General features: G+C 46.0%; 1 protein-coding gene across 6 annotated transcripts in view; it reads right to left on the bottom strand.

The window, feature by feature from the left end:
* Positions 1-12,562, bottom strand: part of tmbim1a (transmembrane BAX inhibitor motif containing 1a) — a 63,702-nt gene that overhangs the window by 47,268 nt on the left and 3,872 nt on the right. The window contains exon 1 of one of the 6 annotated variants that reach the window (XM_043694371.1): positions 9,859-9,982. The exons of the other annotated variants lie outside the window; for them this stretch is intronic. The gene's annotated coding sequence lies outside the window, so the exon portion shown is untranslated. Of the gene's footprint in view, positions 1-9,858; positions 9,983-12,562 lie in introns of those variants that run through there. 6 annotated transcript variants of the gene reach the window in all.

The following is a 12,562-nucleotide window of genomic DNA, read 5'->3' as shown; positions in this document are numbered from 1 at the left end:
GGGGGGGGGGGTGAGCAGGGTGGGGTGACAGGGTTGGGGCGGGATGGGAGGAGGTGCACCGTGGGAAACTACAAGCTGGAGCTTCCAGGAGTGAAATCGGGAGGATGTCTCATGGAGGACAGTGGACAATGGGAACTCTGTTTGTAACTGGATAAACTGGTCAGATATTGGGTGGATTGTTCATTTGAAATTGGAGTTTGATTATTTGGTTTGTTAACTAAAGAATATCAGAGGATGATGAAGTGAAAGTAGAGTGGGGATGCACATTCGTAATGAATGACCTCCTCTGCCCTCAATGCCCCTGACTTTGGGGGTTTGGACTGTTTTTTTTAATGTTTTCTGGAATCCTGTTTGCAATGTTCTGTCAGAACGGAGGGCTGAGTCAGTCACTTATCACAAAGTATCCTGTCATCAGCCCTCCATTAACAAGCTTCTCCTTACCCTATCCTTGACATTTAAAGGAAATTATAGTCAGGTCTCCTCCCACTTTCATTCCCAGGCATTGTCTTTTCATCTTGAAGGTCACGTTTCCATCACCTCCTTTAGCCGCCGTCTCTCTCTCTCTCTCTCTCCCACATTCATTTGTATCTTAGACTTCTCTCAGTTCCCAAGATTCACATGACAAGGACTGAATTATATTGGTTCTAGGTCAGACTGGAGGGCTCAACAGTTTGATCACATGACTGTAGGAAACACTGATAGTACTAAAATCCAAATCCATGCTGTTGGCTTTCAACCATCCAGATCGTCCTACAGTTACCATGAAGGACCCCCTAATCCAACTTCACCTGACCATCTGGTTCACCTCACCCCCAGTAGCCTGTCTGAATGGAGAGAGCAACCTACAGTCTGCTGGGACTATGGTGCAGTCGTGGAGTTGGTCATCAATCACAATGATCAGTCTCTGCCAATTAACGAGTCCTCACCAAAGTGAGGGAAAAAAACCTCAAGGTGGAGAAATTCTCCAAATTCACACCAAGGCCTGGTCACTCCTCAGCTCATTTTTCTCAAAAAAGGAGTTAGATACAGCTCATGAAGTTAAAGGGATCAAAGGGCATGAAGAGAAAGTGGGAACCAGTTACTGAGTTGGATGAACAGCCATGGTCCGATTGAATGGCAGAGCAGACTCGAAGGGCCGAACGGCCTACTCCTGCTCGCTGTTTGATGTCTCCAAGAGTTGCACTGGTTGTGGCAATGCCTTGATTTTAAAATCCTTGTGATTAGATCTCTCCAAAGTTTCACCCTTCCCTATCTCAGTAATCTCCTCTTATCCTCCTCCAAGCTTGCTGTTTCCCCAACTCTGACCCGCTGTGAATCCCCACCTCAGTTCAGTCCAACCAAAGGCACTCATGTCACCAACTGGATCAGCTCCAAATGCTGGAGACTTCCCTCTCCAGCAGGCAAACTGGTTCTTCAAGAGCACATGAATTATTTAAAGATTTTACTGTCAAATACTTGACAGCACAGGTGTGCCTGCAAATTACACCGACTCTGGACAGAGTTCCAAATGTATCACTTCAAATGTTGACATTAAACAAATGCCAGCAACGACAGGAATTTCTGAGTCAGAGTCATTGCGTCCCTCCAATACCTCTCCAAGTTCAAACTACTCTCTTTAATATACAATGTGTTCAATGTTGTTAAAAATGCATTGTTGGAATGTGAGCATTACTGAGAGCATTGGTGGCTAATTCCCTTAGCAAGTCACAATGAGATACAGCTTTATGGAGGGTTAATACTGAATACAGCCATTAAGGAATGAGAGCATAAGGAATAGGAGAAGGAGGCCGTTCAGCCCATTGAACCTGCTCTGTGAGGTGAAAGTGGCTATATGAGGTTGAGTTGCAGGTCAGCCATGGTTAGCAGAACAGACTCATCAGGCTGATTGACAAATCAGTGCAGAGGATAGTGAGGAATCAACAGCATTACTATGGGGTAGGAGTCATATCTAGGGCCACATTGAGTAACAATGCTTCGGTCAATTGCCTATAGTGTCCAGGGATGTGCAGGATAGCTGGATGAGCCATGAGGAATGCAGGAACAGGGTGAAAGTCGAGTCTGGGTGCGATGCTCTTTGGAAGATTAGTGAGGACTCAATGGGCCGAATGGCCTGCACCCACCGTGTAGGAATTCTACTCCAAAAGGCCAGATGTGAAACACCAATCCAGCAGCCTCACTGGCATCAACTTTCAGAGAACACAGAACAGTACAGCACAGTACAGGCCCTTCGGCCCTCAATGTTGTGCCGACCTTTTATCCTAATTTAAAATCAAACTAACCTACATACCCTTCATTTTACTATCATCCATGTGCCTATCCAAGAGTCACTTAAATGACCCAAATGTATCTGACTCTACTCCCATGCTGGCAGTGCATTCCATGAACCCCCCACTCTCTGTATAAATAACCTATCTCTAACATCTCCCCTAAACCTTCCACCAATCACCTTAAAATGATGCCCCCTCGTGATAGCCATTTCTGCCCTGGGAAAAGGTCTCTGGCTATCCATCCTATCTATGCCTCTCATTACCTTGTACACCTCTATCAAGTCACCTCTCATCCTTCTTTACTCCAATGAGAAAAGCCCTAGCTCCCTCAACCTTTCTTCATAGGGCAAGCCCTCCAATCCAGGCAGCATCCTGGTAAATCTCCTCTGTATCCTCTCTAAAGCACCCACATCCTTCCTATAATGAGGCAACCAGAACTGAACACAATATTCCAAGTGTGGTCTAACCAGGGCTCTGCAGAGCTGCAGGGAGAAAGTGAGCACAGCAGATGCTGGACATCACAGTCGAAAAAACTGATGAAGAGATTATGCTCGAAACGTCGATTCTCCTGCTCCTTGGATGCTGCCTAACTGGCTGTGCTTTTCCAGCCCCACACTCTTCGGCTCTGTACAGCTGCAGCATAATCTCATGGTTCTTATACACAATCCCCCTGCTAGTGAAAGCCAACACACCATATGCCTTCTTAACAACCCTATCAACTTGCATGGCAACTTTAACGGATCTAGGGACATAGACCCCAAAATCCCTCTGTTCCTCCATACTGCACAGAATCCTCCCTTTAATCCTGTAATCTGCATTCAAATTCGACATTCCAAAATAAAACACTTCACACTTTTCCAGGTTGAACTCCACCTGCTACTTCTCAGCCCAGTTCTGCATCCTATCAGTGACCCATTGCAACCTACAACAGCCCTACACATTATCCATAACTCCACTAACCTTCATGTCATTGACAAACTTACTAACCTATCCTTCCACTTCCTCATCCAAGTTATTTATAAAAATCACAAAGAGCAGAAGTCCCAGAACAGATCCCTGTGGAACAGTTCTGATCCAGGGATTCACCGAGCTCCAGGCTGAATACTTTCCATCTACTACCACCCTCTGTCTTCTATGGGCCTGCTAATTCTGTATCCAGACAGATAGGTTTCCCTGTATCCCATGACCCCTAACTTTCTGAATGAGTTGACCATGGGGAGCTTTATCGAATGCCTTGCTAAAATCCATATACGCCACATCCACTGCACTACCTTCAATGCGTTTTGTCACAAAGAATTCAATAAGGCTTGTGAGTGTGACCTGTCCCTCACAAAGCCATGCTGACTATCTCTAATCAAACTTTGGTTTTCCAAGTAATCATAAATCCTATGTCTCAGAATCCTCTCCGATAATTTGCCCATTATAAACGTAACACTAACTGGTCTGTAATTCCCAGGATTATCCCTATTGCCTTTCTTGAATGAGGGAATCATCTGGTACTACTCCAGTGGACAGTGAGGACACAAGGATCATTGCCAAAGGGGCATCTATCTCTTCCCTCACATCCTGTCCTAACCTTAGGTACATCCCATCTGGCACAGGGGACTTATCGATCCTCAAGTTATTTTCTAAATTTTAGCACATCCTCCTCCTTAACATCAACCTGTTCAAGCATAGGTGCATTAGTCAGGGATAAAGGTGGTGTAATAGGGTAGGGGAATGGGACTGGGTGGGTTACTCTTCGGAGGGTCGGTGTGAATGGCCTGTTTCCACACTGTAGGGATTCTATGATTGTAAATCAGCCTGTTTCACGCTGTCCTCACAAACTACAAGGTCCCTCTCACTCATGAATACTGAAGCAAAATATTCATTAAGGACCTCCTCTACCTCCGGGCACAATTTCCCTCCACTATCCCTGATTAGCCCTACCCTTATTCTGGCCATTCTATTGTTCCTCCCATATGTGTACAATGTCTTAGGGTTTTCCTTAATCCTACCCTCTAAAGTTTTTTCATGCCCGTTCGAGCTCTCTTAAGTCAATTCTTCAGTTCCCTCCTGGCTACCTTGTAACCTTCTCAGGCTCTGTCTGATCCTTGTCTCCTCAATCTTCTCTTGACTAGATGTCACCAAAGGTTCCTTCACCCTACAATCCATTCTTTGTCTCAGTGGGTGTTGGGTCGTTGAAATAATGTTCTGATCCAACTTCATTTGTGGGTGTTGGGATGATTGCTTCTGTAGTTCAATATTTGGTCTGTATGTGGTGTTTTCCTGTAGACACTGGTTTGAAGTTCCCCATTGGCTGTTCACTCTACTGTGACATCTAGGTATGGCATTTTGTGGCCTCAGTGGGACAAACCTGTCCAGAACATCAGCAAGTGCTTCCTAAACAACCTCCACAACCTGTCATGCATTTCCCTGAGAAAATCTCTTCCCAATCTAGGCGCCCCAGTTCCTGCCTAACAGTATTGTAATTCCCTCTCCCCCAATTAAATACTTGCCCATACCATCTGCTCCTATCCCTCTCCATGAGTATAGCAATGATCATGGAGTTGTGATCACTATCACCGAACTGCTCTCCCACCGAGAGATCTGACACCTGACCTGGTTCATTGCTAAGCACCAAATTCAATATGGCCTACCCTCTAGTCGGTCTATGTACATAATGAGTCAAGAATGCTTCCTGGACACACCTGACAAAAACTGCTCCATCCAAACTATTTGAACTATGTAGGTTCTAATCAATATTAGGGAAGTTGAAGTCATCCATGACAACAACCCTGTTACTTCTGCACCTTTCCAAAATCCACCCCCCAATCTGCTCTGCTGTGTCTCTGTTGCTATTGGGGGGCCTGTAGAAAACTCCCTATAAAGTGATTACTCCTTTCTGACTTCTGCCCATACTGAGTCTGTAAACAAACCCTCTTCGACACCCTCCCTTCCTGCAGCTGTGACACTATCCCTGATTAGCAAAGCCACTCCCCCTCCTTTTACCTCCCTTCCTTTTTTTGAAACATCTAAAACTTGGAACATCTAACAACCATTCCTGCCCTCTGATATCCAAGTCTTCGTAATGGCTAAAACATCTCAGTTCTAAGGACTGATCCATGTTCCAAGTTCATCACCCTTATTCTCATTGTATTATCACCCTTATATTTCTCATTGGTTTTCACTCAGAAAAAGGAGAATATCGTAGAGGAGAAGACTGAGACACAGGCTATTAGACTTGAAAGGATTGAGGTTACCAAGGAGGAGATGTTATCAATTCTAGAATGTGTGAAAGTAGACAAGTCCCCTGGGCTGGATGGGATTTTTCTGAGGATTCTCTGGGAAGCTGGAACGAGATGGCCGAGGCTTTGGCCTTGATCTTTGAGTCGTCATTGTCTACAGGTTTAGTACTAAAGGATGAGAGGAATGCAAATGTGCCCTTGTTCAAGAAGGGCAGCAGAGATTACCCAGGTAATTATAGACCAGTGAGCCTTACGTCAGCTGTAGGAAAAGTTTTGGAAAGGATTCTTAAGAGATAGGATTTATAATCATTTAGCAAGCAATAATTTGATTGCAGATAGTCAACATGGATTCATCAAGGACAGGTCGTGTCTCACAAACCTCATTGAGGTTTTTGAGAAGGTGACCAAGCATGTAGATGAGAGTAGGGCAGTTGACGTGGTGTACATGGACTTCAGTAAAGCCTTTGATAAGGTTCCACATGGTAGGCTTTTGGAGAAAATGCAGACGCATGGGATTGAGGGTGATTTAGCAGTTTGGATTAGAAACTGGCTTTCTGAAAGAAGGCAGCGAGTGGTAGTTGATGGAAAATATTCAGCCTGGAGTCCGGTTACTATTGGTGTGCCACAAGGATCTGTTTTAGGACCACTGCTGTTTGTCATTTTTATAAATGACTTTGATGCAGGCATTGGTGGATGGATTAGTAAGTTTCAGCTGAAACTAAAATCGGTGGAGTTGTGGACAGTGTGGAAGAATGTTGCAGGTTGCAGGGAGACTTGGATCAACTGCAGAGTGGAGGAAAACAACAACAAACTGCCATACCTAGATGTCACAGTAGAGCGAACAGTCAATGGGGAACTTCAAACCAGCGTCTACAGGAAAATAACACATACGGACCAAATACTGAACTACAGAAGCAATCATCGCAACACTCACAAACGAAGCTGCATCAGAACATTATTTCAACGAGCCAGCAGCACAGGAACTACGCAGAGCAGAGGAAAATCACCTATACTGTGTATTCACAAAGAATGGGTACACAATGAACACACAGTCTGCCAATTTCTCAGCAACAAACCCAAACAAGCAGATGAAACACGTCCAGAAACCCTAGTCACTCTCCCTTACATCAATGACATCACGGAAATGACTGCCAGACTACTCAGACCCCTTGGCATCATGGTAGCCCACAAACCCACCAACACACTAAAACAGCAGCTAATGAACATGAAAGACCCTATACAGACAACAAGCAAAACTAATGTCATTTACAAAATACTGTGCAAGGACTGTAAAAAACACTACATTGGACAAACAGGCAGAAAACTAACCACCAAGATACATGAACATTAACTAGCCACAAAACGACATGACCCTCTCTCACTAGTATCCTTACATACAGATAAGGAAGGACACCACTTCGACTGGGACAACATATCCATCTTAGGAAAAGCCAAACAGAGACACACACGAGAATTCCTAGAAGCATGGCATTCTAACTGGAACTCTATCAATAAACACATCGAGTTAGACTCCATCTACCAACCCCGAGAAAAAAAACAGGAAATGACATCACCACAGGAAATGACATCACCAGCTCAAAGAAACCCAAACATATCAATAGAAAGAAGGAATCATCAGCAGTGCTTGCCCAGAGGCCCACTGAAGATGTTACCTAGTAGGGTGACAAAATGTCTGGAAATGAACCTTCCAGCTCAGCGAGCAAACCTACATCCAGAGTTATGGCAGAGACTTGGCTCCAAAAGGGCAGGACTTGGAAACCGTCTTTCTAGGACAGAAGAGAAAGGAAGGAGAAGGGATAGCAGTGTTAAGAAAGAACACTATGATGCTGCAGAGACAGGGGGGGTCCGAGAGGGGTCAGGAACAGCATCTATCTGATTAAAGCTGAAACAGCAGAGGTTCTGTGACATTGCTGGGTTCTTTCCTACAGACCCTCAATGGCAACAATCTAGAAAGATTAATTAGCAAGGAAATTACAGGGAGCACTCAGAATTAGAGAGCAGTTATAACAGGGCATATTCATTATACAAATATAGACAGTTCAAAGACAATCTCAAAATGTCTATAGACGTCCATTCTGTTAACATTAACATATGAGAAACAGTTGCACAGTAAAGACCAACGTAATGATTCATCCAGCCCAGGGTCAAAATCGTCCAAGAGGAGCCACTTCGAGGGGAGACTGAGAAAGATGGAAAAAAGGGGGCAATTCACTGCCCATCCCCCACAAAGACTGACAGCTTATTCTGTCGCTGAGGGAGGCTGTAAGGTGAAGACTGAGCTCACAAGACACCTGTGACTCCAAACCAGCTCTGATGCATTGTTTGTAGTCAGTCCCCCACAAGGAAGCGCCATGCTTAACATGAGGGCTGACCAAGAACTAGAGAGACAGGCATGGTCATGGTGTAATGGGGACAGAGAGGAGCAACTTCCAACAACACCACATCTCCAGTCCAATGAGGGAGCAGTCATTGCTGGATCAGGCTCTAGAGAATCCAGTGGATCAAACAGGGTAACACTGGAGGTTCAGTCTCCTGTTGTGAAGTGGATATGTGTCAGTCTCTCACAATGTTAAGCACCATTTGCAACTCCTCAGAGACTGAAGCAGTCCATGTCCAAACGTAACAAGATTTGAACAATATCCAGGCTGGAGCTGACAAGTGAAAAGTTACATTCATGCCATACTAATGCCAGGCAATGACCACCTTCAACAAGAGACTATCTAACCTCACTCATGCCTCAAAATTCAATGGCATCACCATCATTGAATCCCCTGACATTTTTCACGGGGTGTAAGTGTCAATTGCTAGGGCGACACACAGGTTTAAGGTAAAACAGGTTAAGTTTAAAGGTGATGTGAGACGCAGAGGATGGTAAGTGCCAGAGATGGTGGTGGAGGTAGATAAACAGCAACATAGAAGAGGCATCTTGAAAGATTCAAGAATAGAAAGCAAATGGGGGGATATGGACTGCGTAGAGGGAAAGGAATTTTCATTTCAATAAAATATCATGGCTTGGTGGGCCGAAGGGCCTGTTCCTGTGCTGTACTGCATTCATTGTTTAGTTCCGAGAGCATTCAGAATGGAGTTAATCCGCGTTCTCACACTCTCTCACCCCTGTGCAGGATTGGAATACAGCAACATCAAACACAGGAGCAGGAGTAAGCCATTCAGCCCTTCGAGCCTGTTCTAGCATTCACTTCACACAGAGGGTGGTGCATGAATAGAATAAGCTGCCTGAGGAAGTGGTGGAAGCTGGTACAATTACAACATTATAAAAGGCATCTGGAGGGGTATATGAATAAGAAAGGCTTAGAGGGATATGGGCCAAGTGCTGGCAAATGGGACTAGATTAGGTCAGGATATCTGGTCGGCATGGATGAGTTGGACTGAAGGGTCTGTTTCTGTGCTGTACATTGCCATGACTCCATGATCATGGCTGAAACATAGTATGTCAACACTACTCCAATAGAGAAGATGGAAAGTTTACGTTCTTCCTTGTTTTAAGGGAAATGGAGTTTGGGAATGGCAATGGCATCTCAGAATTCTCTGACACTGTGGAAACTGGGCTGGATGGACTGCCATGGGAGAGACACCTTGCTACCTGTGGGTAGGAGAAAGTGAGAACTGCAGATTCTGGAGACCAGAATCGAAAAGTGTGGTGCTGTAAAAGCACAGCAGGTTAGGCAGCATCCAAGCAGCAGGACAGTCGATATTTCAGGCATAAGCCCTTAGTCACAAAGTTGAGAGATTCAAGGCTGTAGGAGTGATCTGGTAAATGCTGCCTCAACAGGCAGCTGGAGCAGATTCAACACAGAAATCAAATAAATACTTGGGACCAAAAAAATCTCTCAGGGTTGTTGGCAAAGTGTGAGGGAGTGGGACTAACTGGCTGGATCGTTCAAAAAGCTGACAGAGGAGGATGGGCGCAATGGCTCCTGATGATGTCCTGTTGACAATGTGCAGAGTGCTGGGAATCAGAGAAGGCATGGAGTTTGTTTACAGTTCCATCATCTGACTGACCACTTTCAGAAATTCCTAACCCTGTGCACACATGACAAATATTGCGTGTTACGCAACTTCCAAAAAAAATGCTCAACACATATTTCTTATTCACCCATGGGATGTGGGTGTGTTCACTGGGAAGGCCTACATTTGTTGCCTGCCCAGGACTCCTTGAATTGAGAGGTTTGCTTGGCCAGACGCAGTTAAGAATGAACCACAAAGCTGAGAACTTATAAACCAGACACCATAAAGACTAGGCTTTTCACGGCAACTGATGCCAGTTTCATTCTTACTGTTATCCAAAGCAGTTCCTCATTTTATGAATTGAGTTTAAATCTCACCAGCTGCTTGGGTGGGATTTGTACCTTCTCCCCAGAACATTCACAGCATCCTCCAACACAGAAACTAAAATGGTTTTCCTTCAGTTGGTTTTTAGCACCAGATTCTGCGACAGTGTCATTGTGAAAGTTCATTCCCCAACTATAGGGATATATATGCTGGAGCTGCAGTTAACGCCCAGTGAAAACCTGAGTCACAATGAGTCATCAACTTTGGCTCTGTTTGAGTGGATGGAGCAGCAAAGATAAAAGTCCTAAAACAAAGGCCTGATACAGAGATTTGAGAACATAATCTCAGCTACAAGTGTTAGTGCTGACCGAGTGCCGCACTGTCAGAGGGTCAGCGCTGACCGAGTGCCGCACAGTCGGACGGTCAGTGATGAGGGAGTGCCGCACAGTCGAAGGGTCAGTGATGAGGGAGTGCCGCACAGTCGGAGGGTCAGTGATGAGAGAGTGCTGCACTGTTGAAGGGTTAGTACTGACGGTGGAGTGCCGAACTGTCGGAGGGCCAGTAATGAGGGCGTGCTGCACTGTCAAGAGGGTCAATCCTGAGGGAGTGTCGCACTGTCGGAGGGTCAGTACTGAGGGAGTGTTGCAATGTTGGAGGGTCAGTCCTGAGGGAGTGCTGCAATGTCGGAGGGTCAGTGTTGAGGGAATGCCGCACTGTTGGAGGGTCAGTGTTGAGGGAATGCCGCACTGTCGGAGGGTCAGTGCTGACGGAGTGCCACACTGTCAGAGAGTCAGTGTTGAGGGAGTGCCGCACTATTGGAGGGTCAGTGCTAAGGGTGCACCACGCTGTCAGAGGGTCAGTATTGAGGGAGTGCCACACTGTCGGAGGGCCAGTAGAGAGGGCGTGCCGCACTGTCAGAGTTTGTGAACTGCTCGGGGCCATCCCAAGGTTGGCACTACACCACGTTAATTTGGAAATTGTCTTGGAGGTAATTGGTGTTGTAGTCAAGTGGGTGTTGGGTGGAACAGAGAAACTATCAATTAAACAGGCCCCAAGAGTGTTAATCTGTACAAATTTTACAACACTCCACTCACACCCTCAACTCCTCACTTTGTGACATCCCTATCCTCCACTGTTAGCGCACACACCTCCCTCGGAACAGGACCTGCACATGTCAGCATTAAACAGGTTCCATAATTGTCACCTCTTTGGGACCAGGAACTGGAGGGATGCCATTCAGTCACTTGAGCCTGTCCTGCTATTAAGATCATGGTTTGTCTGTATGTTAACCCCCAACGACCCAGTCTGGTTGGGGAACCAAGCATTCTCACCTCCTTGCCTAACAAAGGGGTAGCACGGTGGCTCAGTGGTTAGCACTGTTGCCTCATAGCATCAGGGATCAGAGTTCGACTCCAACCTCAGGTGACTGTCTGTGTGGAGTTTGTACATTCTCCCCGTGTCTGCATGGGCTTCCTCCGAGTGCTCCAGTTTCCTCCCACAGTCCAAAGGTCAGGTGAATTGGCCATGCTAAATTGCCCCATAGTGTTCAGGGATGTATGGGTTAGGTGCATGAGTCAGGGGTAAAAGTAGAGTAGCAGGGAATGGGTCTGGGTGCATTCCTCTTCAGAAGGTCAGTGTGGACCTGTTGGGCCAAATGGCCAGTTTCCCCACTTTAGGGAGTCTACAAATGAACAGAAATATGGATTTGCTCTGGACAAAGACACTTCCCAATATCCCATCCAATAGATGCTGCCAGGTTTGCTGAGTTTTTTCCAGCAATTTCTGATTTTGTTTCTGATTTCCAGCATCTGCAGTTCTTTCATTTTTTTAAATTCAATCAAAGCTGATTGTAGGATCTTGCTCTACACAAATTGGCATCTGCATTTCCTAAGTTACAGCTGGAACTATCCATCAAAAGTATTTAATTAACTGTAAGGAATATTTTGATATCAGCAGGTAATGAAAGGGGCTGTAAGAAGTCAGGCTGATAAGTCACTTTCAGGGTTAACGATGAGCTCACATCCACAGTCAAGCAGAATCTTTCAGACAGTTAGTTTGACGTCTGTCATGGGAAAGGAATAAGAAGCAATCATAATGGAAGTTACGCCTGAGAACTTAGAACACATATTCTATATGTGGAACACTCCATCTTCCGCAGCTACACTGGCACCACCCCCCACCTTTTCCTCCGCTACATCGATGACTGTATCGGCGCTGCCTCGTGCTCCCACGAGGAGGTTGAACAGTTCATCCACTTTACTAACACCTTCCACCCCGACCTCAAATTTACCTGGACCATCTCAGACTCCTCCCACCCCTTCCTAGACCTCTCCATTTCTATCTTGGGCGAACGAACCAACACGGACATTTACTATAAACCGCCCAACTCCCACAGCTACCTGGACTACACCTCTTCCCACCTTGCCCCCCATAAAAACGCCATCCCAAATTTCCCAATTACTTCGTCTCCGCCGCATCAGCTCCCAGGAGGACCAGTTCCAATACCGTACAACCCAGATGGCCTCCTTCTTCAAAGACCGCAATTTCCCCCCAGACATGATCGACGATGCTCTCCACCGCATCTCCTCCACTTCCCGCTCCTCCGCCCTTGAGCCCCACCCCTCTAATCGCAACCAGGACAGAACCCCACTGGTCCTCACCTACCATTCCACCAACCTCCATATACATCGTATCATCCGCCGTCATTTCCGCCACCTCCAAACGGACCTCACCACCAGGGATATATTTCCCTCCCCT

Source organism: Chiloscyllium plagiosum, chromosome 7 (genome assembly GCF_004010195.1).
Source record: "Chiloscyllium plagiosum isolate BGI_BamShark_2017 chromosome 7, ASM401019v2, whole genome shotgun sequence".
In the NCBI taxonomy this organism is placed as follows: Eukaryota; Metazoa; Chordata; class Chondrichthyes; order Orectolobiformes; family Hemiscylliidae; genus Chiloscyllium; species Chiloscyllium plagiosum.
The sequence above is the reverse complement of the archived record's forward strand: the minus strand, read 5'-3'. Positions and strand labels throughout refer to the sequence as shown.